At 34.3% G+C, this 27,770-nt stretch overlaps 1 non-coding gene across 1 annotated transcript; it reads right to left on the bottom strand.

The window, feature by feature from the left end:
* Positions 1 to 21,892: 21,892 nt before the first annotated feature.
* On the bottom strand, positions 21,893 to 21,965 carry TRNAE-CUC (transfer RNA glutamic acid (anticodon CUC)). Its single transcript has one exon. It is a non-coding gene; the product is annotated as a tRNA-Glu (tRNA).
* Positions 21,966 to 27,770: the final 5,805 nt, after the last annotated feature.

Here is a 27,770-nt window from a genome sequence, read left to right as displayed (position 1 = left end):
CTCGAAGCTGCACGAACATACACGACCATTCCAGGTTTGAAAGAAATTCGATTATCATGTTTTGCTCGATGTTCATATGCGTTTTATAGAGCTTGCTATGTAGATCATGGTGATGTAATTAGTTTTGCAAATGATTAACTGTAGCTTGAGAAATCTAAGTTTGAAGTTATGAACACAAACCCTAAGTGATTCGATTCGGTTGATATAGGAACAATTAGGACAAATTGAGTTGATATTTGGAATGTGCTTGGTGAGACGGTTCGAGTGGTTATTCGCTTGTCCATTTTGGTGATGTTTTGAAATTTGAGTGTTCTTGAGTGGTTGAGTGGAGAAGACGAATTTTCTGGGCAAATAGGGGTGTTTGATCCGAAAAATCATTTGAAAATTCAAACTGGAGGTTTCCCTCCCGCGCCTGTTTTATTTACAATACTGCCACTGTGATTTTTAATTAATTCATTTAATTCTTAAAAAATTACCATGACCTTAAAAAATTCATAAAAAATAGTAAAAAATTCAGAAAATTATGGAGATTTTTTCTATGGCTTTGTTGACTTGTGTAGGATGTTTTTGACCTATTGGTCAAAGTTGTGCATGACAAATATTTTATTTGGCCTAGGGCTTTCTAATGTATGTTCATTTTTGACACATCTCACCAATTTGATCGTGAAATGCTCATATGGTAAAATAAATTCTTGAAAATTTTTGTGGTGATTGTAGACAGGCCAATGGTGATTTACATGTAAATTTTGTGAATTTTTGATACCTGGTCAGAGAGCAGCAAATTTTGGAACTTAGGTGTGACAATTTGTGTCACACCTCATTATGTCAACTTGCAGGATTTGTTTGAGTGACCTATACTTGTTGGAATTGATTGAAATTTTGCATGATGATTGGTTGGCATGTTGAGATGTTGTATGAATTTTTTTGGAATTTTACATTGCATTTTCAATTTGATCATGATTTTTCATTTCTGGTGGTCATTTGTGCAAGCTTGTATGACATAGGTTAGTAGAATCAATGTGAAATGCTCATATGGTATTGTATGATCATGAAATTTGGTATGAATGTTCTAGACACATTGTGTGACATCCCTGTTTTGGTCTCATCCATTTCTTTATTGTTTTCATTGAGATATGAATTTTTGAAGTGGAAGCATGTATTGATGTTGTGATTTGGAGCCTATAATTGTGACTGTTTTTGTTGATTTTCATTGACATGGTTCCATTTGCCCAAATGAGCTCAAATTTGACATGGTAGACCTTGAATACCCCCTGTTTAGGTGTAATTAATTTGAGAATTTTTGGATTTATTTTGATGTGGATTTGAATGCAATAGTTCTGTTTGTAGGTTTGGTGCTTCATATGAACCAATGTGCCTTCTTTTGTGCATAACATGAGCATAATGAATGATATAAACATGAGACCAATGATGTTTGCTCTTGTTTGATGTTAATTTGAGATTGGTTTGTGAATGCCTTGCTGTTTAAGGATTTTTTCTTGTTTTGGACCCTAGGCTTGGCCTAGTGGTCTAGTTGCTAATATTTGCTTGATTTTTCAGGATCAAAAGCAATGCTCATGGAGAATGATCCAAATCAATTTTAAATGATGTGGTTTGATGTTGGTACACTAACATAACATTGTTTTGTAGGTTTTGAAGCTTGGGCTTAAGCTTTGAGCTTGCTTTGTTGTGCATTTCTTTGTGTAGATTAACTGATTGAACTTTTGCTGTTTAGTTTGTCTGTCTGGGTACTAACTGTGTTTGACTGTTTCCAGGTACTTTAGTTGCTCAGTTCCTTGTGAACTATTGCTTTGCTTTGCTTAAGCAACTTGCATAGAGGTAAAATCTCTTGACTTCATGTAGTCTGGAGACCCGACTGTTACCGGGCCGGGCAAATAAATGTCTGAAGTCCTCCTTAAGAGGCAATGATTGTGGTTGTTTATTTTTAAGCCCAAGCAGGTGAAAGTCCTTTAAATAAGGCAATTGGTGGAAGGTAGGGGTATGCAGCCTACCCCCCACTATTCAATTGAGTCTTCTCCTTGCTCCCATTACATGGTTGTAGCATTGAGATCAAAAGCCCAAGATCATGTGCAGTGCACATTGTGTCTGAGTCATCGAGTATAGAAGGGTTCCCCTATTCTGGACCCATGCTCATTTGTCAGAAGCTCTCCCTGGTTAGGGATAGGAGCTGTGAGGTCTGATCCTCACTTTACCCATCATCTGCTTCACCTTAGCCTCGTAATGGCAAGGTTAAGAGCAAACACAGCCTGTACAGACGATTGCTTAGGCAGTCAAACCTGATTGATTGAGCCCCCTTGTTTGGTTATAGCGTGTGCTCTGTGAATCTTTGATTGATATGCTTGTTTGAGATGCCTGTTCTCATTCGATATGTGATGTATGCTTGTATGCTTGTGTGTTAGCTTCTTTCCTGGTTAGGAATAGTTTGCTTATGCAAGTAGGTTAGAAACCTGAACTTAGGGCGACTTTGCATGACAACATTAGGCTCGAGTCTCAGCTCCCTAGTGTCGTGTTTTTCCCTCTGTTTCTGGTTAGGAGAGAGTTTCTCCCCTGTTTAGGGGAACTACATCGCCCTGATCCTCGTGCCAGACGAGGTATGTAGGCAGGTGGTCGTGCGAGACCACTCCGGGCAACCTTTTTCTTTTTTGCGTGTGTTTGTTTGTTATCTGGTTGTGTTTTGGTTCGGATGCCGACGTAAGCCCAGTGATTGGCTGTCGGGCTCCACGTTTGCCGTTTTGAGTGTGTTTTGGTTCGGATGCTGACGTAATTCCATCCAGTGGTTGTCGGGCTCCATGTTTGCCACCCTTGCTTGTTTGTTTTGTGTTGTTTGGCGTGCGTAAGCCGAACTACAGTGGCTCTGATTCTTGTTCCAGACAAGATATGTAGGCATAAGGTGCGATACCTTATCGAGCTCCGTTTCTCCTAACCCCACCTGCGTTCCCTGTGTGTGTGTGTGATGTTTTAGCAACCTTTTCTTTATTCTAGGACGTGGATCCCGTCGAGTACGACGGACGTGAGGGGTGCTAATACCTTCCCCTTGCGTAACCGACTCCCGAACCCTTTCTCTTTGGTCGCGAGACCATGCCTTTCCAGGTTTCTCTGAGCGTTTCCTTTCCCTATCTTGGGATAAATAACGCGCAGTGGCGGCTCTGTGTGTTTTATTTTTGAGGCTCGCCGATTGATTTTTCGCAGGATGCGACAGATATTCTAGAACTTAATTTGAATATAATACTTCTGGTTAAGTAAGAAAATGTTGGTGTAAGCCCTAGAGGCCAATACTTCTTGTACTTGTATCGAATTATTTATTAATAATAAAAGGCATTTTCTTTATTATGGTTGATTAATAAAGTCCCTAGAATAGATAGTCCGTTTAATGTATTAAGTGTGACTTAATCATGAGAACACATTAAACATAAGGGCACTATTCTTAAAGTATCCGTAGTTGAGCTTTAATGTGAAGTGGGATAACATTAAAGCATTAAGACTATTATGTTTGTAGACTGATGATCACATCTCATGGATCATGGATAAAGAGTTATCAAGTCTTAAACATAGGTATGAATATTAGGAGTAATATTTATACCGGATTGACCCTCTATGAGAATACTATATAGAAAGTTATGCAAAGTGTCATAAGTTATTCTCATGGTGATAATAGTGTATATCCAACGTTGTCCGTAACTGGATGACCATAAAGACAGTTGATGAGTACTCCACGAAGCATGCTGAGGGACATGAGTGTCCTAGATGGAATTTGCCAATCCTGCGTAACAGGATAAATGTCTATGGGCCCAATATTGAACTGGACAAGGATGACACGGTCTACACCTTGTGTTCAATATAGACATAAGGGCAAAGGGGTAATTATACACATAATTATTATCACAGGAGGTTTTGTCAGATCACATGACATTTTCGTGACTTGGGTAGCAGTGATGTGTTGCTAGATACCGCTCACTGTTTATTATGTTAAATGCGTGATTTAATATAATTGCCAATGTCGCGAAAACCTATAGGGTCACACACAAAGGACGGATTGATGAGAGATAGAGTAACTAAGGAACACCGTAAGGTACGGTGCACTTAAGTGGGAGACGAAATATGGTAAGGTACCAAATACTTAAGTGATTTTGGGCATATTATAAGATATGGGCCAAAATACACTTAAGTGGGTTTTTTAGCTTGAAGCCCACACAAGTGGTTTTATAAATAGAACCCCTTGGGTAGAAGCATTGTCACTCCAATCCACTCAGACAGAAATTCAAGTAGAGACTTGGAATTTTGTTTCCCTCTTTCTCTCACTCAAAGCCTTCACTCATAACAGCTAGCACTGCGATTGAAGGAATCCGTTCGTGTGGACTGAGTAGAGACGTTGTCATCGTTCAACGTTCGTGATCGCCCCGTGGATCTGTATCAAAGGTTTTGATCATTATCAAAGATCTTCACCAAAGGTTTGAATCGCCACAAGAGGTAATGATTCTATCACTGATCATGCCCATTCGTAAGGATCACTAAATGGAGAAATTTTTAAATTCCGTTGCGCCTTGGATGGCAATTCTCCTACAGTGGTATCAGAGCCACTTACGAAACCATGAATCTGATAACTGTTTTTGTTCTGTAATAATATGATTAAAGACAGAATGAATCAAAGGTTAAATTGAGATCGATCAAGTTACATATATGTGATATATGTAATCCTGATGCAAAATACATTATATATGATATAGTGTTCTCGTTTCGTTCATTCAAACCCTCGATGATTATTTTCCTTTGAGCGATCAATGGTCGTTTGCTTCTTGATCCGACATTAGTATGGTGAAGCAATGACGTGTTGATCAATCATACTGAATTAACAATCGAGATGTGTTTGACGGTCTGAAATTGGTGCATCAGGGTTAGTGACGGCACAAGGGTTGTGTTGTTAGAGAGTTATGCGATTGGGGTTTGACTACACAAGAGTTGTGCTTTCTAAACACTTTTTCGAACAGTGTTAACCGGTTAACGCAAAGGGTTAACCGGTTAACGAGAAACTGAATACAGCCTTCTAAACATTTTTTGGAACAGTGTTAACCGGTTAACGCATATGGTTAATCGGATAACGGAATGCGAAATAAATTTTTTGAAATTTTTAAACAGTGTTAACCGGTTAACGCATTTGGTTAACCGGTTAACGCATTTGGTTAACCGGTTAACGCAAGGCGGAAAACAGTTTTCCAAGACATTTTCAAACAGTGTTAACCGGTTAACGCATTTGGTTAACCGGTTAACGCAAGGCAGAAAACTTTTTTTTTAGATTTCAAACAGTGTAAACCGGTTAACGCATATGGTTAACCGGTTAACGCAAGGAAATTTTCACCCGTTTGGTTAACTCAATGCTTTAAAAGTGTCAAATGTTGATACGAAAAGCGACATCGATTTTAAATGAATTGTTCATTAAAATGTGATGATCGGTCGTCGAAATTTAATTTGATTTTAATTAATTAAAGGAATTAATAATAATAATAAAGTGTTTATTATTGTCTTGTGGTGATCGGTTATGGCCTTAGTTTTCCTTTGTTTTGTTTTGGGTTTTTAAATACGACCTGCGTGTCGTGCCTCTCTCTTAATCTCCCAAATGTAACTTCTTTTCTCATCTCACTCCCTCGTATGTAAAACGAGTTTCTTTCATGTAATGTAATGATATGAAGAAAGCAAAGAAGTCAGTGCCAAAGGAGGACAACCTTGAAGATCTTGCTTGGAGAAGCTTAGATCGTCGTAGGTTAGCTTAGGTTCTCTCATTGGCTTAGGAGAACAATTGTGCTAGGGGCCATAACTGTTTAATTTTGTATATTGATGCATGTGAATGTATGTTGATGCATGTGAGAGACGGTTTATATGATAAACAAGCCGATGAGATCAGAAAAATTGCAATTCCCTCAAAATAAATATTATGTTTATGCTTTCCAAGTTTTAACACTCATCAAGACTAGTAATGGATAATGTAGGTTTCGCCTACGCGAGGTGCATGATCTATATATTAGTAAGGTGCGATGGGATAATTGTAATATCCAACTGTTAAAACAATGGGTCAAACTTAACTAAACAAATTATAATAAGATTATATAAATGTTTAGAAGCAAGAGTTGGGAATGATCCATATGATGGATTGGAATAAGGAGTTATTCACCCAACTGTAATTTTCGAGAGTTGTATGAGATACAATTGGAAGGAGTTCCTACCTAAATAACCTAGTTTTGTGTAATCCGCCTACGCGGACTTAGAACGAAGTGAAATATGGATCTCGACCCACTAGAAAATCTTCCAACGGGATTTTCCGAATCAAATGATGAGGGTCATTTGTTTTGAGTAAAATAGTGGGAGCATATTTAATTAAAGGCCTAATTGAATATGTCAATGATACTTATATTTTCATTAATCCTTATATAGATTACCATGACAACAAACACCTCTAACAACATCCTGCGATCAATCCTTGATAAGGAAAAATTGTCTGGGACAAATTTTCTGGATTGGCACCGAAACCTGAGGATTGTCCTCAAACATGATAAAAAGCTGTATGTCTTGGAGACACCTGTTCCTGAAGAGGAACCTCCTAGTTCTGCACCTAAGGCAGAAAGAGATGCTTATAAGAAGCATGTCGATGATGCCAATGAAACTGCTTGTCTCATGTTGGCTACCATGAACTCGGAATTGCAAAAGCAACATGAGAACATGTCAGCGTTCGATATGATCGAACACCTGAAGTTGCTATATCAAGAGCAAGCAAGGCATGAGAGGTTTGAAGTTTCAAAAGCCCTTTTTCAAAGCAAGTTAGCTGAGGGAGCCCCTGTAGGTCCCCATGTACTCAAGATGATTGGGTATGTGGAAAACCTTGAGAGATTGGGTTTTCCCCTCGAAAAGGAACTTGCAACTGATTTGATCTTGCAATCGTTGCCAGATAGTTTTAGTCAATTTGTCATAAATTTCAATATGATTGATATGGACAAATCTCTTCCTGAACTGCTCGCCATGTTAAGAACTGCCGAGCAGAATCTGAAGTCAAAAGGGAAGTCCATTCTGATGATCGGAAATGGAAAGAGACAGAACAAAAGGCCCACTAAGCAAAGTGATAAGGGGAAGGGCAAGGAAGTTGCCAATCCCAGACCCACTGCTGCTTTGAAGCCTAGTGGAGGCAAAGCAAAAGAAGGCACCTGCTTCCGTTGCGGTAAGACCGGACACTGGAAGAGGAACTGCCCAAAGTACCTGGAAGATAAGAAGAATGGAGTAGAGACTTCAACTTCAGGTATTTTTGTTATTAATTTATCTACTACTGCATCATGGGTATTAGATACTGGATGCAGTTCTCACATTTGTACAAATGTGCAGGAACTAAAAAGGAGTAGAGATTTGGAAAAAGGTAAAGTCGACCTACGAGTTGGCTATGGAGCAAAGATTGCTGCTTTAGCCGTAGGAACTTTTGTATTGACTTTACCTAGTGGTTTAATAATTCAGTTAGAGAACTGTTATTATGTACCTGCAATTAGCAGGAATATTATTTCCATTGCTTTTTTGGACAAGTTTGGTTTTTCATTTATAATAAAGAACAATTGTTGCTCAATTTATTTGAATGATATATTCTATGCTACTGCACAAATGAACAATGGACTATATGTCCTTGATCTTGAAATGCCTATTAATAACATTAATACAAAAGGGTGAAACCTAACGAGTTAAAACCAACTAGGTAAGAATATTAAAACTCTTCGATCAGATCGAAGTGATGAGTATTTAATCCTAGAGTTTGATGACCATATGAAAGAGTGTGGGATCCTATCCCAACTTACTCCTCCTGGAACATCCCAATGGAAGGGTGTATCTGAGAGAAGAAATCGAACCCTGTTGGACATGGTCCGATCCATGATGAGTCACACCAATCTTCCAAACTCCTTTTGAGGACATACACCATTGACATCAGCTTACACACTTAACCGTGTTCCATCCAAAAGGGTGAAAAGACACCATATGAGATATGAAGTGGTAAGAGACCACATATGTCTTACATGAAGATTTGGGGTTGCGAAGTTTATGTGAAACGACAAATTTCAACTAAGCTTGAGCCCAAATCTGACAAATGCTTATTTGTGGGGTATCCTAAAGAAACAAGAGGATATTATTTCTACAATCCTTCTGAGGGCAAAGTGTTTGTCGCTCGAACTTGAGTTTTCCTAGAAAGGGATTTTATTTCCAAAGGAATCAGTGGGAGGAAAGTAGAACTTGAAGAAATTCAAGAATCACAAAGTATCGATACACCTATGGAGGAATTAGAGCAGGAAACACAAGTAGTTGTGTAAGAGCAACCTGCTCAAATAGAACAAGACCAACGTAGGTCAGGCAGGATACGTCACCTACCTGAGATATATGGATATCTGATCAAGGTGATGTATTACTCATGGATCAAGATGAGCCTGTGACCTACTCATGGAATCTTCGTCTTGATGAAACAGTAAAACTGTATGGATTCATCAAGAACGAAGATGAGACTTGTGTCTACAAGAAGGTTAGTGGGAGCATGATCGTATTCCTGGTATTATATGTAGATGACATATTACTCATTGGAATCGATATCCCTACCCTGCAACAAGTAAAGTCTTGGTTGGGGAAATGCTTTTCTATGAAGGACCTGGGTGAAGCAGCCTATCAGAATCTATAGAGATAGATCATGAAATGCTTGGCCTAAGTCAGAGTACATAGACAAGGTACTAAGACGCTTTAAAATGAATGATTCCAATCTGGTTATGTGTTTTGCTTAAATTATGGCACTGTGAGCTTGAAAAGTTCAACGCAAGATGCAGTTGCTGATTCTACAACTGAGGCCGAGTATATTGCTGCCTTAAGTGCAGCAAAGGAAGCTGTTTGGATCAATAAACTTGGCATAGTCCCTAGCATTGTGGATCCCATTGGTCTCTATTATGATAACAATGGTGTTATCGCACAAGCTAAGGAGCCTAGATCTCACCAACGATCCAAACACATACTTAGGCGTTGTGCGAAAATATGTAAAGTACCTACACTTGACAATATAACTGACCCACTGACAAAGCCTCTTGCGCAGCAGAAGCATGATGGCCATACTAGATCAATGGGCATACGGGGTATGTCTGATTGGCTCTAGTACTAGTGGGAGATTGTTGGTGTAAGCCCTAGAGGCCAATACTTTTGGTACTTTTATCGAATTATTTATTAATAATAAAAGGCATTTTCTTTATTATGGTTGATTAATAAAGTCCCTAGAATAGATAGTCCGTTTAATGTATTAAGTGTGACTTAATCATGAGAACACATTAAACATAAGGGCACTGTTCTTAAAGTATTCGTAGTCGAGCTTTAACGTGAAGTGGGATAACATTAAAGCATTAAGACTATTATGTTTGTAGACTGATGATCACATCTCATGGATCATGGATAAAGAGTTATCAAGTCTTAAACATAGGTATGAATATTAGGAGTAATATCTATACCGGATTGACCCGCTATGAGAATACTATATAAAAAGTTATGCAGTGTCATAAGTTATTCTCATGGTGATAATAGTGTATACCACTCTTCGACCTGAAACCACTATGGATCCTAGATGTAGAGTTGAGTGCTTTATTGCTGATCCAACGTTGTCCGTAACTGGATGACCATAAAGACAGTTGATGAGTACTCCACGAAGCATGCTGAGGGACATGAGTGTCATAGATGGAATTTGCCAATCCTGCGTAACAGGATAAATGTCTATGGGCCCAATATTGAACTGGACAAGGATGACACGGTCTATACCTTGTGTTCAATATAGACATAAGGGCAAAGGGGTAATTATACACATAATTATTATCACAGGAGGTTTTGTCAGATCACATGACATTTTCGTGACTTGAGTAGCAGTGATGTTTTGCTAGATACCGCTCACTGTTTATTATGTTAAATGCGTGATTTAATATAATTGCCAACGCCGCGAAAACCTATAGGGTTACACACAAAGGACGGATTGATGAGAGTTAGAGTAACTAAGGAACACCGTAAGGTACGGTGCACTTAAGTGGGAGACGAAATATGGTAAGGTACCAAATACTTAAGTGTATTTGGGCATATTATAAGATATGGGCCAAAATACACTTAAGTGGGCTTTTTAGCTTGAAGCCCACACAAGTGTTCTATAAATAGAACCCCTTGGGTAGAAGCATTGTCACTCCAATCCACTCAGACAGAAATTCAAGTAGAGACTTGGAATTTTGTTTCCCTCTTTCTCTCACTCAAAACCTTCATTCATAACAGCTAGCACTGCGATTGAAGGAATCCGTTCGGGTGGACTGAGTAGAGACGTTGTCATCGTTCAACGTTCGTGATCGCCCCGTGGATCTGTATCAAAGGTTTTGATCATTATCAGAGATCTGCACCAAAGGTTTGAATCGCCACAAGAGGTAACGATTCTATCACTGATCATGGCCATTCGTAAAGATCACTAAATGGAGAAATTTTTAAATTCCGCTGCGCCTTGGATGGCAATTCTCTTACAGTGGTATCAGAGCCACTTACGAAACCATGAATCTGATACATGTTTTTGTTCTGTAATAATATGATTAAAGACAGAATGAATCAAAGGTTAAATTGAGATCGATCAAGTTACATATATGTGATATATGGAATCCTGATGCAAAATACATTATATATGATATAGTGTTCTCGTTTCGTTCATTCAAACCCTCAATGATTGTTTTCCTTTGAGCGATCAATGGTCGTTTGCTTCTTGATCCGACATTAGTATGGTGAAGCAATGACGTGTTGATCAATCATACTGAATTAACAATCGAGATGTGTTTGACGGTCTGAAATTGGTGTATCAGGGTTAGTGACGGCACAAGGGTTGTGTTGTCAGAGAGTTATGCGATTGGGTTTTGACTACACAAGAGTTGTGCTTTCTAAACACTTTTTCGAACAGTGTTAACCGGTTAACGCATAGGGTTAACCGGTTAACGAGAAACTGAATACAGCCTTCTAAACATTTTTTGGAACAATGTTAACCGGTTAACGCATATGGTTAACGGGATAACGGAATGCGAAATAATTTTTTTGAGATTTTCAAACAGTGTTAACCGGTTAACGCATTTGGTTAACCGGTTAACACAAGGCGGAAAACAGTTTTCCAAGACATTTTCAAACAGTGTTAACCGGTTAACGCATTTGGTTAACCGGTTAACGCAAGGCAGAAAACTTTTTTTTTTAGATTTCAAACAGTGTTAACCGGTTAACGCATATGGTTAACCAGTTAACGCAATGAAATTTTCACCCGTTCGGCTAACTCAATGCTTTAAAAGTGTCAAGTGTTGATACGAAAAGCGACATCGATTTTAAATGAATTGTTCATTAAAATGTGATGATTGGTCGTCGAAATTTAATTTGATTTTAATTAATTAAAGGAATTAATAATAATAATAATAAAGTGTTTATTATTGTCTTGTGGTGATCGGTTATGGCCTTAGTTTTCCTTTGTTTTGTTTTGGGTTTTTAAATACGACTTGCGTGTCGTGCCTCTCTCTTAATCTCCCAAATGTAACTTCTTTTCTCATCTCACTCTCTCGTATGTAAAACGAGTTTCTTTCATGTAATGTAATGATATGAAGAAAGCAAAGAAGTCAGTGCCAAAGGAGGACAACCTTGAAGATCTTGCTTGGAGAAGCTTAGATCGTCGTAGGTTAGCTTAGGTTCTCTCATTGGCTTGGGAGAACAATTGTGCTAGGGGCCATAACTGTTTAATTTTGTATGTTGATGCATGTGAATGTATGTTGATGCATGTGAGAGACGGTTTATATGATAAACAAGCCGGTGAGATCAGAAAAATTGCAATTCCCTCAAAATAAATATTAAGTTTATGCTTTCCAAGTTTTAACACTCATCAAGACTAGTAATGGATAATGTAGGTTTCGCCTACGCGAGGTGCATGATCTATATATTAGTAAGGTGCGATGGGATAATTGTAATATCCAACTGTTAAAACAATGGGTCAAACTTAACTAAACAAATTATAATAAGATTATATATATGTTTAGAAGCAAGAGTTGGGAATGATCCATATGATGGATTGGAATAAGGAGTTATTCACCCAACTGTAATTTTCGAGAGTTGTATGAGATACAATTGGAAGGAGTTCCTACCTAAATAACCTAGTTTTGTGTAATCCGCCTACGCGGACTTAGAACGAAGTGAAATATGGATCTCGACCCACTAGAAAATCTTCCAACGGGATTTTCCGAATCAAATGATGAGGGTCATTTGTTTTGAGTAAAATAGTGGGAGCATATTTAATTAAAGGCCTAATTGAATATGTCAATGATACTTATATTTTCATTAATCCTTATATAGATTACCATGACAACAAACACCTCTAACAACATCCTGCGATCAATCCTTGATAAGGAAAAATTGTCTGGGACAAATTTTCTGGATTGGCACCGAAACCTGAGGATTGTCCTCAAACATGATAAAAAGTTGTATGTCTTGGAGACACTTGTTCCTGAAGAGGAACCTCCTAGTTCTGCACCTAAGGCAGAAAGAGATGCTTATAAGAAGCATGTCGATGATGCCAATGAAACTGCTTGTCTCATGCTGGCTACCATGAACTCGGAATTGCAAAAGCAACATGAGAACATGTCAGCGTTCGATATGATCGAACACCTGAAGTTGCTATATCAAGAGCAAGCAAGGCATGAGAGGTTTGAAGTTTCAAAAGCCCTTTTTCAAAGCAAGTTAGCTGAGGGAGCCCCTGTAGGTCCCCATGTACTCAAGATGATTGGGTATATGGAAAACCTTGAGAGATTGGGTTTTCCCCTCGAAAAGGAACTTGCAACTGATTTGATCTTGCAATCGTTGCCAGATAGTTTCAGTCAATTTGTCCTAAATTTCAATATGATTGATATGGACAAATCTCTTCCTGAACTGCTCGCCATGTTAAGAACTGCCGAGCAGAATCTGAAGTCAAAAGGGAAGTCCATTCTGATGATCGGAAATGGAAAGAGACAGAACAAAAGGCCCACTAAGCAAAGTGATAAGGGGAAGGGCAAGGAAGTTGCCAATCTCAGACCCACTGCTGCTTTGAAGCCTAGTGGAGGCATAACAAAAGAAGGCACCTGCTTCCATTGCGGTAAGACCGAACACTGGAAGAGGAACTGCCCAAAGTACCTGGAAGATTAGAAGAATGGAGTAGAGACTTCAACTTCAGGTATTTTTGTTATTAATTTATCTACTTCTGCATCATGGATATTAGATACTGGATCAGTTCTCACATTTGTACAAATGTGCAGGAACTAAAAAGGAGTAGAGATTTGGCAAAAGGTAAAGTCGACCTACGAGTTGGCTATAGAGCAAAGGTTGCTGCTTTAGCCGTAGGAACTTTTGTATTGACTTTACCTAGTGGTTTAATAATTCAGTTAGAGAACTGTTATTATGTACCTGCAATTAGCATGAATATTATTTCCATTGCTTGTTTGGACAAGTTTGGTTTTTTATTTATAATAAAGAACAATTGTTGCTCAATTTATTTGAATGATATATTCTATACTACTGCACAAATGAACAATGGACTATATGTCCTTGATCTTGAAATGCCTATTAATAACATTAATACAAAAGGGTGAAACCTAACGAGTTAAAACCAACTAGGTAAGAATATTAAAACTCTTCGATCAGATCGAAGTGATGAGTATTTAATCCTAGAGTTTGATGACCATCTGAAAGAGTGTGGGATCCTATCCCAACTTACTCCTCCTGGAACATCCCAATGGAAGGGTGTATCTGAGAGAAGAAATCGAACCCTGTTGGACATGGTCCGATCCATGATGAGTCACACCAATCTTCCAAACTCCTTTTGAGGACATACACCATTGACATCAGCTTACACACTTAACCGTGTTCCATCCAAAAGGGTGAAAAGACACCATATGAGATATGGAGTGGTATGAGACCACATATGTCTTACATGAAGATTTGGGGTTGCGAAGTTTATGTGAAACGACAAATTTCAACTAAGCTTGAGCCCAAATCTGACAAATGCTTATTTATGGGGTATCCTAAAGAAACAAGAGGATATTATTTCTACAATCCTTCTGAGGGCAAAGTGTTTGTCGCTCGAACTTGAGTTTTCCTAGAAAGGGATTTTATTTCCAAAGGAATCAGTGGGAGGAAAGTAGAACTTGAAGAAATTCAAGAATCACAAAGTATCGATACACCTATGGAGGAATTAGAGCAGGAAACACAAGTAGTTGTGTAAGAGCAACCTGCTCAAGTAGAACAAGACCAGCGTAGGTCAGGCAGGATACGTCACCTACCTGAGATATATGGATATCTGATCAAGGTGATGTATTACTCATGGATCAAGATGAGCCTGTGACCTACTCATGGAATCTTCGTCTTGATGAAACAGTAAAACTGTATGGATTCATCAAGAACGAAGATGAGACTTGTGTCTACAAGAAGGTTAGTGGGAGCATGATCGTATTCCTGGTATTATATGTAGATGACATATTACTCATTGGAATCGATATCCCTACCCTGCAACAAGTAAAGTCTTGGTTGGGGAAATGCTTTTATATGAAGGACCTGGGTGAAGCAACCTATCAGAATCTATAGAGATAGATCATGAAATGCTTGGCCTAAGTCAGAGTACATAGACAAGGTACTGAGACGCTTTAATATGAATGATTCCAATCTGGTTATGTGTTTTGCTTAAATGGTGGCACTGTGAGCTTGAAAAGTTCAACGCAAGATGCAGTTGCTGATTCTACAACTGAGGCCGAGTATATTGCTGCCTTAAGTGCAGCAAAGGAAGCTGTTTGGATCAATAAACTTGGCATAGTCCCTAGCATTGTGGATCCCATTAGTCTCTATTATGATAACAATGGTGTTATCGCACAAGCTAAGGAGCCTAGATCTCACCAACGATCCAAACACATACTTAGGCGTTGTGCGAAAATATGTAAAGTACCTACACTTGACAATATAACTGACCCACTGACAAAGCCTCTTGCGCAGCAGAAGCATGATGGCCATACTAGATCAATGGGCATACAGGGTATGTCTGATTGGCTCTACTACTAGTTGGAGATTGCTGGTGTAAGCCCTAGAGGCCAATACTTTTGGTACTTGTATCGAATTATTTATTAATAATAAAAGGCATTTTCTTTATTATGCTTGATTAATAAAGTCCCTAGAATAGATAGTCCGTTTAATGTATTAAGTGTGACTTAATCATGAGAACACATTAAACATAAGGGCACTGTTCTTAAAGTATCCGTAGTTGAGCTTTAATGTGAAGTGGGATAACATTAAAGCATTAAGACTATTATGTTTGTAGACTGATGATCACATCTCATGGATCATGGATAAAGAGTTATCAAGTCTTAAACATAGGTATGAATATTAGGAGTAATATTTATACCGGATTGACCCGCTATGAGAATACTATATAGAAAATTATGCAAAGTGTCATAAGTTATTCTCATGGTGATAATAGTGTATACCACTCTTCGACCTGAAACCACTATGGATCCTAGATGTAGAGTTGAGTGCTTTATTGTTGATCCAACGTTGTCCGTAACTGGATGACCATAAAGACAGTTGATGAGTACTCCACGAAGCATGCTGAGGGACATGAGTGTCCTAGATGGAATTTGCCAATCCTGCGTAACAGGATAAATGTCTATGGGCCCAATATTGAACTGGACAAGGATGACACGGTCTACACCTTGTGTTCAATATAGACATAAGGGCAAAGGGGTAATTATACACATAATTATTATCACAGGAGGTTTTGTCAAATCACATGACATTTTCGTGACTTGGGTAGCAGTGATGTGTTGCTAGATACCGCTCACTGTTTATTATGTTAAATGCGTGATTTAATATAATTGCCAACGCCGCGAAAACCTATAGGGTCACACACAAAGGACGGATTGATGAGAGATAGAGTAACTAAGGAACACTGTAAGGTACGGTGCACTTAAGTGGGAGACGAAATATGGTAAGGTACCAAATACTTAAGTGATTTTGGGCATATTATAAGATATGGGCCAAAATACACTTAAGTGGGCTTTTTAGCTTGAAGCCCACACAAGCGATTCTATAAATAGAACCCCTTGGGTAGAAGCATTATCACTCCAATCCACTCAGACAGAAATTCAAGTAGAGACTTGGAATTTTGTTTCCCTCTTTCTCTCACTTAAAGCCTTCATTCATAACAGCTAGCACTGCGATTGAAGGAATCCGTTCGTGTGGACTGAGTAGAGACGTTGTCATCGTTCAACGTTCGTGATCGCCCCGTGGATCTGTATCAAAGGTTTTGATCATTATCAGAGATCTGCACCAAAGGTTTGAATCGCCACAAGAGGTAACGATTCTATCACTGATCATGCTCATTCGTAAGGATCACTAAATGGAGAAATTTTTAAATTTCGTTGCGCCTTGGATGGCAATTCTCCTACAGAAAAGACCCTTACCATTTTATTCGAATGCTCTTAATAAAGTAATTAGTTTTTATCACATAACAACATATCTATATTTATTTAAATATTTTAAAAAATAAATTAAAAAATAATATAACTAATATTTTTTATATTTTGTAAAAGGAAATGTATCTTTTATAAATATTTTTTTCCCGGTGTTTTAATTGTTCGAATCCGAAGCCCACTCCAATTAATTTTAAATCAGCCCGACAAATCCATCAAAAGAAGATTTAAAAAAGGTGCGATTAACAAATTGGAGTCGCTCTAACTCAACTCGCCGGAGTTGCTCGTCGACATCGCGATTCCTTGATTCCAATCAAATATAACGCTGCTAATAAAATAGGTACAAATTTTTCTATGATCAATTAGGTATCTATTTGGTTTTGAATTACTTACTTTTTCTCTCTAATGTCGATCTGCATATCACAAAAATTGAAAACTCTGAAGAATATGTTATTTTCATTACTTTACTTTGATAGTTTTAAAAGTATCAATAGACATAAATTATAGCATATTATTATATCAAAGAATAATCAAATATTATAGGAACGATCTACCTCGTAGGATCGAAGAAGTTGTCGTCGGTAAGAGTGATTATGAGAGGATTATTACCCTCATTACCGTTTAGGGTTTTCAGAGTATGTTAACCGTCTAATGGAGCGACACTTAAATAGATAAACGACTGAAGACAAAGATCTCTCATTGGGCTTAACTGAATGGTTCAACCCATCATGGCTCATTCAGGCACAAAACTCAATCAAGTAATTCATCAATAATTAGTGTTTTATAAGAATATAACATAATATAATTTATTAATAATTAATTATTTCAATTCATATTTGATTAATTAAATAATTAATCCAACAATCTCCCACTTGGATGACGATAATTAATTATTAAAAATATTAATTTAATATTAAAATATCAATAATGGTCAAAACACTAATCAATCAAAATAGAAATAAATTTCAACATTGCAGAAATTATATCCGATAGCGAAAATAAATCATACATGTTAAAACTCACAACTTATATAAAGAATGATGAATTTAGAGTAATATATTTAAGTTAAGAGAAATATGTTATTAAGAACCGTCCAAACATATGAATATGCTAATGATAAACTTTCACTAACCCAAAATATCATAAGACTTACTCATGTGTATAAATCTGTGGTCAATGATTGTACTAATGAGTTTTCAAATTTAAAGGTCATAATAGAATATCTGCATAGGTCTAAGAATAATATTTACGTATAAGCATACCCTATTACAAGAGTAATTACATTTACTCATAAGTACCTTCATAACACAATATCCTACTCGATAGGAGTATTGATATTTGCTTTTACTTTTATATTATGACCTGACAAGGGTGTGGATGTTGAAAAAGAATAACACAATATTATTGCATGCTAAAGAATTATTGTGTCTTTTTAATATTGACCTAAACATCAAATCATGATGTTTCCTGATATTAAGAGAATAATATATATCTCAATATTATAGAATAAGACTTTTTAGAGTTATTGAAGTCTTCTTAGAATATGTCATATTTATAATGTGTTTAAGAATATATGACAATATAAGAATAATAATTTAATTTTTTATAGATTATATTATTGTGTACCCATGCACTCCCACTGACTTTATCAGAGTCCACCAATATTAAATACTCTGATTATACAAAGAAGCGGTTGTATAATATATCATCATTAGAGTTCTAGAAACTCAACCACATATTTTGCACGTAAATAGAATATATCATTATTTAGATGATTTCACATTAAAGAGTATGATGGTCATATGCAGAATTTACCATCATTTGAGCGAGATCAAATTCCTATAATTTTAAATAGAATATGAGATTATATACAACATCTTAATAACTCACTCAAAACTCAAATGCTACAAACATAACTACACACATTTGAGAAACATGGTTTTTTTATAAGCAACGGAAAAATTATGACTAACCTCAAATAGTTTAACTTGCATCTTTTTTAGGGCGGGAGTCTTTAATGACTTGTAGAATATTGCAATGTCATCTCAAAAAACAACTCATGATAAAAGAACAAATCGGTATATCATACTTGTAGACTCTAATTATAAATCACCATAATTCAAGAATAATACAATTTAATTTTTCTAAAGAATGACTCCAAATAATTATAATATTTTAGGAATGAACCTGTAGAGAATTAGATAATATATAATTTAATAGTATATATTAATTATTATAAATTTAAAAATATAATATTTAGTGTTAAAATCAACTAAATTAAAGTAAAAGGCCAATTTATGTTTGCACATGTTGCAAAATCATATATTTTATTTATCTTAATTTAATTGATGACAATCAGTGTAACAATTAGTTATAAGCTATAACTCCATACCTTTTAAATAGGCTATCCATTAGAATATACCTTAACTTTAGATATAAAATTTACAATAATGAAGAAAATTCAATGAATTTCTAAAATCATTAGAAATATTAATCTTAATTCTATTGAAATATTAATTCTAAAATTTCTCTTTTAGAAAAACTCACAACAATAAAAAAAAAGTTGTTAGTAAAAAATAATGTTTGTCAATATAAATATGACGCACAATTTTATACTTTACTATTGATAAACAAAATACAAAATTAAATCATTAAATTTTTTTAAAAACAGCCAATCATCGAACAACACAAGAGTGGTTATTTGGATATTATTTTTATTTCATGGCAAGATTATCAATATACAAATGAGATCAGTATTTATACAACAAAGACGCATCAAAAGAAATTCAAACCTCAGTTAAATAATTCAAGCATCAAAATTATATTCAATATGGTAGGTTCAAGTTGAATTGCAATATCATACTAACAGTATTATTACGATAAAAATTATAGCAATATAATTCATATTAATTCTTTAGTACCCTTTGCAAGATTATATGAAAGTGTTTTGAATGCGAGTTGTAATTTGAGAAGTGTGACATCCCATAATCAAATCAGAGGACAATGTGTGATTGGAAACTGAAATTACAAATCAATTTAAATTCTAAAGTTAAAATCATATATTTCATTTGGGACTAAAGGTTGTTTATGTGAAATCAGAAGCTATAATATGTATTTAATCCGGCTCTCACACAAATTGATAGATTTATAAGTATCATATAGACATACATTGTAATATATTATTAAATCAAAAAATAATCAAATATTATAGGAACGGTGTATTCTGTAGGATTGAAAATTGTCGCCGATAAGAGTGATTATGAGAGGATTACTATCCTCATTGTTTAAGACTTTCAGAGTATGTTAACTGTTTAAGTAGCTAAACGACAGAGGACAATGATTTCTCATTGTGTTTAGCTGAATGGTGAAACCCATCATAGTTCCTTTAAGCATAAAACTCAATCAAATAATTCATCAATAATTGATATTTTATGGAAAAAAATTACATTGAGATATGAAAATCTCAAACAATTGTAATACATGTTAAGAATTCGACAATTAAAAAACTGAAATGATGAGAGAATAAATTATTAAAATATTTAATGAAACCTTATATATGACAAAAACTTTAAAAAAAATAATGTTTAAATACCTAAAACATACACCGTGAAAAAAAACTACAATCCTACACAAATAATAACGTATGAATTGTATATTCATTATAACCATCTCAATGGGTTCTAAAACCTTGATGTTCAAGACATTTCGCATCAAAAACACAAACAACAAGACACCACGTCTCCTTTGAATCATTGATATCCTTGACAACGTCAAATTTTCAAGACATGTTTCGCAAGTCTGATATAAATGACTCAAAAGGGTGGTTATAATCGGGATAAAATATAAAAAGTGTAAAAATTGAGAAAGTTAAACTGTGAACACATAGAGGGTATTTTAAAATCAGAAAATGAAACTGTGAACACAAAAAAACAGGAAATCGGACAAAAAAAAATTGTTATTTATGTAATTATAAAAAATTATAAAAATATAATAATTAAGACAATATAAATGGTAAGATGATACTCAAGGGTATGCAAAACACCTTTTAATTAATTATTATCTAGATAAATTAATAAATTTGATAGTAATTTATTTTCTTATATTAAAAATAGACAACATATTTGTATGTATTTAAATATTTTAGAAAATAAATTAAAAAAAAATAAAATTAATATTTTTTATATTTTGTAAAAAGAAATGTATTTTTTATAAATGAAATTATTTTCCGGTATTTTAATTGCTCTAATCCCAAGCCCACTCAAATTAATTTTAAATCAAACCGATAGATCCATAAAAAAAAGAACAAAAATAGAGGCGCTATTAACATATTAGAGTCGCTATGATTCAACTCGCAGGAGTTGGTCATCGACACTGCTATTCCTAGATCCCGATCTAAATGACACAACTAATAAAATAGATATGAATTTTTCTATGATCAATTAGATAGTAGGGTGTTCGTGGTTCATGAACTGAATCGAACCAAACCATATTTGCAGTTTAGTGCAATTTTTAAGAACTACTTTAATAAAAAGTGGTTAATCGGTTAAACCAATTACAATTCAGTTTAGAATCAGTTTAGAACCAGTTCATAATTTTAAATCAGTTTAATTTATTTAAACAGTTTGAAACTAGTTTTTTTTTTTAAATTGGATTTTTTTAAAATTGAATTTCAAATTTTTTGTTTTTTATATATTTTCTAAAAATCGGTTGTTCTTATTTTTTAAAAATAAAATTGGATTTAAATCCTGTTTTTATTTCAAACTGCCTCAATGGATTTAAGGGTTAGGGTTTATGCTAGAATTTCACGATGTTAAACTAAAATTCATAAGTTGTTGATTTTTTTTTATAGTTTAATACCATATAATTTATTTTCAATGCACTAATAATTTATAGGATATTGTGCAATGACGTGTGCCGGATATTTATTTTAGGTATCAAATTATATAATGATTACCGTTAAATAAAATTTGTTAATTATTTAAACTCAATTACTTAATTGACATTGTAAAAGTTATTTGTTGTTTAAGTTTGAGATAGAGATTGGAAATGAAATCGAGAAAGTCAAAAGTAAGATAAAATCGGAATCAAGATTAAAATCGAATGTGAGTTTGAAAAAAAAAGTGTTTTATGAAATCAATTTGAAATTCTAAAATTCATAAAAATGGTTTGAAAAAAATAACATTTTGATTTAGTATTTTGTAATCATAATGTAAAAATGTTAATAATATGTGATAATATATGTAATGCAAATATAATTGAAAAATATTGGAAAATTATAATAAATATATTTATTAAACTTATTGATTTTTTTATATATTTGTGAAAAGAGTTTATAATATTTTGAACCAGTTTTTAAAAAATTCCGTTGCTGGGACTTGAACCCGGGTCTCTCGGGTGAGAGCCGAGTATCCTGACCAACTAGACTACAACGGATTGGTGTTGAATTAATACGAATATTATTATTGGTTTGGTTAATTTTCCATATATCATGCTAGAAGAACTATGATGCTTTAACAATACGTAAAACATGTCCTAAAATAAATATTTTTTTAAATGGTTTATTTGGTTATAAACAGAATTATTCATTTGTAGCTTTAAGAGTAAATTCTAAACAATAATTTTTTTGATTTATTTATATCGATGACCACATAGCATTGATTTTTCTTTTGACAATTAATTAATTTATATTTAGAATAAAACACTGTTTTTTTTTTTTTTGAGATATGTTAAAATAACATTAACATCCATCTATGCACTAATGTCATTTCATTTTTGGCTGTCACTAAAAGTCAGGGAAGAGTGTTCAGACAAAAGTCAGGGAAGAGAGTTTCCAATACAAGATATTGGAAGGAGAGTTCAGACAGCCCCAAGGAACTGCAAGTAATATATGGAACAAGATGATCCAAGAGATTAGAAAAATAGCTGAAAAGATGTTAGGAGAATCAAGAGATTTTGGTGGTGGAATGAAAGCGTTCATAGTAAAGTTAAAGTAAAAAAATGAATGTTTTAAATAATAGTCTAGGTGTAAAAATGCCGAAACTTGAAAAAAAAAATATAAGAAAGCTAAGAAAAAGACCAAGAAGGCACTGAGTGAAAAAAGAACCCAAGATTTTGACAGGTTATACAAATCTTCATGAATCAAAGAGGGAGAAAAATCTATATATATATATATATATATATATATATATATATATATATATATATATATATATATATATATATATATATTATATATATATATATATATATATATATATATATATATATATATAATATATATATATATATATATATATATATATATATATATATATATATATATATATATATATATATATATATATATATATATATATATATATATATATATATATATATATATATATATATATATATATATATATATATAGAGAGAGAGAGAGAGAGAGAGAGAGAGAGAGAGAGAGAGAGAGAGAGAGAGAGAGAGAGAGAGAGAGAGAGAGAGAGAGAGAGAGAGAGAGAGAGAGAGAGAGAGAGAGAGAGAGAGAGAGAGAGAGAGAGAGAGAGAGAGAGAGAGAGAGAGATAGATAGATAGATAGATAGATAGATAGATAGATAGATAGATAGAGAGAGAGAGAGAGAGAGAAGATATTTGGATCAAATGAAGTGTGTTAAAGATGAAGAATGCAAAGTCTTGATTAAGGAAAATGATACAAATTAAGGATATGTGAAAGGTGTGGCTCTTCAATTTATTAAATGAAGAATATGATATTTCATCAGACTCTAACATGTGCGACACTAAAGAAGATGATCGAAATTATAATTACTACCATTCGATTCAAAAATAAGAAGTAAAATAAGCGTTGGAAAGGATTAATATCAGTAAGGCGGATGAGTCAGATATCATACCTATTACAACATGGAAAATTCTTGAAGATAGAGGCATTAAGTGGATCACTAATCTCTTTAACAAAATTATGAAGTCAATGAAAATTTTAGATGAATGAAGAAGAAACATTTTATAAGAACAATGAGATACACAAAATTGTACAAATTATAGGGGGATTAAACTTATCAGTCATACCATGAAGTTATAGGAAAATTTGATTGATCAAAGACTAAGAAAAGAGACTCAATTTATTGAGAATTAATTTGGTTTCATGCTTGGAAGGTCAACCATGGAAGTGATATATCTACTATAATGTATGATTGAACAATATTAAATGGACCAACAAGACTTGCACTTAATTTTCAATGACTTAAATAAGGCGTAGATAGAATTCCTAGAGAGATTTTATGGAAAATCTAGAGAAGAAAAGGTATAGGATTTCCTATATTCGAGCTATCCAAGATGGGTGCGAAGGGGATCGACTAGTATGCAGACACAAGGTGGAGACACTTACAATTTTTCCATTACAACAGAACCGCACCAAGGTTCAACGCCAAGCTCTTACCTTTTTACTTTAATTTTGAATATATTCAAAGAGCACATCTAAAGAAGGATTTAAAGATGATATAGTCCTACTTGGAGATTCAAAGAAGGATTTAAATGTGAGGTTGAAGACTTGGGGACGAGCCTTAGAAACACATGGGTTTTTCTTAAGCAGAAGGGGGGACGAAGTATATGAAATGTAAGTTCATCAAAATGAGAAGTGTTTCTAACTAAAAGGTGAAAGTTGGAGATCATATCATCCCACAAGTCAATCAGTTTAAATATATTGGATATGTAATACAAAATTATAGAGAAATATAAGGAAATGTAAACCATCTAATTTAAGTCAAGTGTCTGAAATGGAGATTTTATGTGATAAAAAAGTATCAATAAAGTTAAAGGAAATTTTTTATAGGACATTGATAAGACCTACAATGTTGTATGAGACAAAATATTGGACGATTAAGAATCAACATGAAAATAAAATAAGTGTAAATTAGATAAGGATGTTAGGTTGAATGTGTGGGAAGACTGGACAAGATAAAATTCAAAATGACAATATTAGATAGAGTATTGGGATAACACTTATATTAGAAAAGAAGGTGGATGTGAAGACAAGCTTCTCAAAGTGTTTTGATGAAGACATGCTCTACAAGCAAATGTGCATCACAAAAAGAATGGTTCAAGACTCAAGCACAAGTCGAGCTTCACTTATAAAAGAATTTCAAGTCTTGAAGATTTCTATTGAATTGATCAAATTATTAAGGTATAAAGTTCTCAACCTCTCTATGTTCATTCAAGTGCTCAAGAGTTTCATTCATACATGTCATGTTTCATTTAGGCCTCTTAAATATTTTTATTTGGCCTTACAATTCATTTTCAACTGCATTTGGTCATTTTGCCTTGATGGTAATCAGTTACCAAGTTTGAAGTAATCGATTACCAGCTGTCTGCGCTGCCTCTTGTGACAATTTTTGTAAAAGGTAATCGGTTACCATGTTTTGGGTAATCGATTACATGGTAAAAAAATTCAAAAATTTTAACATTCGTTCAGGTGTAACCGATTACACCATATTGGGTAACCGATTACCGCTGAACCAGTGGCAGAAATAAATGTATTTTTTCATGAAAACATTTTCTGAATTGTGTTCTTGAATCATGACATCCATTCATGAATTATGACCATTTAGGAAGGCTTCTAAGGGTTATATATACCACATATTTTCAGAATTTGAATTCACCTCCTTCACACTAATATTTCAAACAATTTTTCTCTTCATCTTTTTAAATTTTCTCAAGTGTTCTTGATTAAATTTTTGGTGAAACTTTCTACACAGAATTTTCAATATACACTCATATAGTTTCATCCATACCATTCTTAGAGCACTTGTATGTCATAAAGAGAATTGATTTCTTAACAGGAGAAGATCAATCAATAGATTGATATATTGTTCCATCTTTCAAAAACTTGTAAAAACTCATATTGTTCTTGTTATCCTTTTTGTCCAGGACTGTTGGAAATAAGAAAGTCATTAAGAGATGATTGTTCTCTTAGTAGACTTAGTGAAAAATCCAAGAGGATTGTTCTTGGTGTTCTTGTTAGAGTCTGTATAGAAAGACTAGGTTGTCTTGTCCATAAGATCTAACAATAATAAAATCTCTTACATGTGGTAAGGGGACTGAAGTACTCTCAGATTGTGAGGGGAACCGGTATACGTCTCGGTGTTCTTTACTTTCCGCACTTTACCATTTCATTGCATAACCAAACCAGAAAAGAAAGAACAAGTTTTCATAAAACCGGAAAAAGTTTTCAAAGAACCTAATTCACCCCCCCTTTAAATTTTCTCAAGTGTTCTTGATTAAATTTCTGGTGAAACTTTCTACACAGAATTTTCAATATACATTCATACAGTTTCATCCATATCATTCTTAGAGCACTTGTATGTCATAAAGAGAATTGATTTCTTAAAAGGAGAAGATCAATCAATAAACTGATATATTGTTCCATCTTTCAAAAACTTGTAAAAACTCATATTGTTCTTGTTATCCTTGTTGTCCAGGACTGTTGGAAATAAGAAAGTCATTAAGAGATGATTGTTCTCTTAGTGGACTTAGTGAAAAATCCAAGAGGATTGTTCTTGGTGTTCTTGTTAGAGTCTGTATAGAAAGACTAGGTTGTCTTGTCCATAAGATCTAACAATAATAAAATCTCTTACATGTGGTAAGGGGACTGAAGTACTCTCAGATTGTGAGGGGAACCAGTATACGTCTCGATGTTCTTTACTTTATGCACTTTACCGTTTCATTGCATAACCAAACTAGAAAAGAAAGAACAAGTTTCCATAAAACCGGAAAAAGTTTTCAAAGAACCTAATTCACCCCCACCCCCCTCTCTTAGGCACATACTCAACTTACAGTGGAAAATAGGCATAAATGGTATGGGCATGCACGAAGTAGACCTATACATTATGTTATATGGATAATAGATCAAATGGAAAAGAGTCAAACAACTAGAGATAAATGAAGACCTAAAAAACTAAAGATAAACTATGAAGAAATATATCAAGATTAATAAATTGAATAAAAACATGGTCTTGGATAAAACATTATGGTGGAATTTTATCCATGTCACTAATCCCACTTAGTGGGATAAGGCTTGGTTGTTGTATGTTGTTGTTGTATTAAAATAAAAAGCTTATCTATGTAGCTTTTGGAAATTCTTTCCTCCAAAAATAAGAGATATGATTTGAAAAATACGAAGAAACGCATAGCTTTTAAGTGACTACAAAACCTATAATTGCTTTGCAATCTTAGTTGGAATCCTTCATTAGTTTTCTTTTATTTGAGCAAGCCTTGCGTTTTGTTGCTATAAGAGTTTAAAAAATTTCAATAGAAGTTCACTAGCATTTAGATCTCCTAACGAGGCTTGGAGATGTTGAAGAGTATAAAATAGAGGGGAAACCAAAATGTGAGATTGTAAAGTAAAACAATTAGGTTGTAGTGGGGGAGCGAATATTGAGGTGGAGGAATCTAGATCTCATGTGAATGAACTGAATAAGTTTTCTGAACTGGTGGTAAACTAATCATAGATGAAGCATGGGGATCTTCATTAATGCCTTAGATAACTGGTAAAGATTTGTTATGAAGTTTCTTAACAATTAATTAGAGATCATTAGTTGCATTTTGATTGTGTGTTGCTTTTGAACCGACCATTAAAAATGTAGTCGGAAAATTGTTAAGAAAACATTTATGGTTGCTAAGAGTTATAACAAAAATCAATTACGCTGGCACAGTTGGAAAAACTTGAAGAACTGAAAGGAAATTCGTGAGAATCAGAAGACGGTCCCCACGTATGCCACCATTATTCTGTAGTGGAACAAAAATGGATGCTAGGTTGAAGATGACCACCACGATGAAGCTTCTGGTGCGGTGATCATGATTCTCTAGTGATCAGAGGGTGGTACCCTCAAAAATGTTTTCACTTCATCGCTCAAGTTAATATATGAATGAAATAGAACTTTGCAAGTATGTGTGAAAATATTCCTAGGTGACTTAATGTCACACATATATAAAGACTGAGATTATAACTTTCACCATTATATCCAAAGTGGAGTGCGGTAAGAGTTAAAATTACTTTTTTAGTTTATAGAAAATGAATTTAAAATAATCTCTACTATTTTTGAAGAAGTTCTCCTAATATTTCATTTTAAAAATACAAAAAAAAATCAATTTTAATAATACAAAGAAAACAAAATTTTAAATCTATAAGAAAACGGGTCATCAAATGATTAATCATGTTTGTAAGAATTTTTAACTATGATAATATT

The sequence above is a fragment of the Lathyrus oleraceus genome, chromosome 5 (genome assembly GCF_024323335.1).
Source record: "Lathyrus oleraceus cultivar Zhongwan6 chromosome 5, CAAS_Psat_ZW6_1.0, whole genome shotgun sequence".
In the NCBI taxonomy this organism is placed as follows: Eukaryota; Viridiplantae; Streptophyta; class Magnoliopsida; order Fabales; family Fabaceae; genus Lathyrus; species Lathyrus oleraceus.
This window is presented reverse-complemented; position numbering and strand designations above follow the sequence as displayed.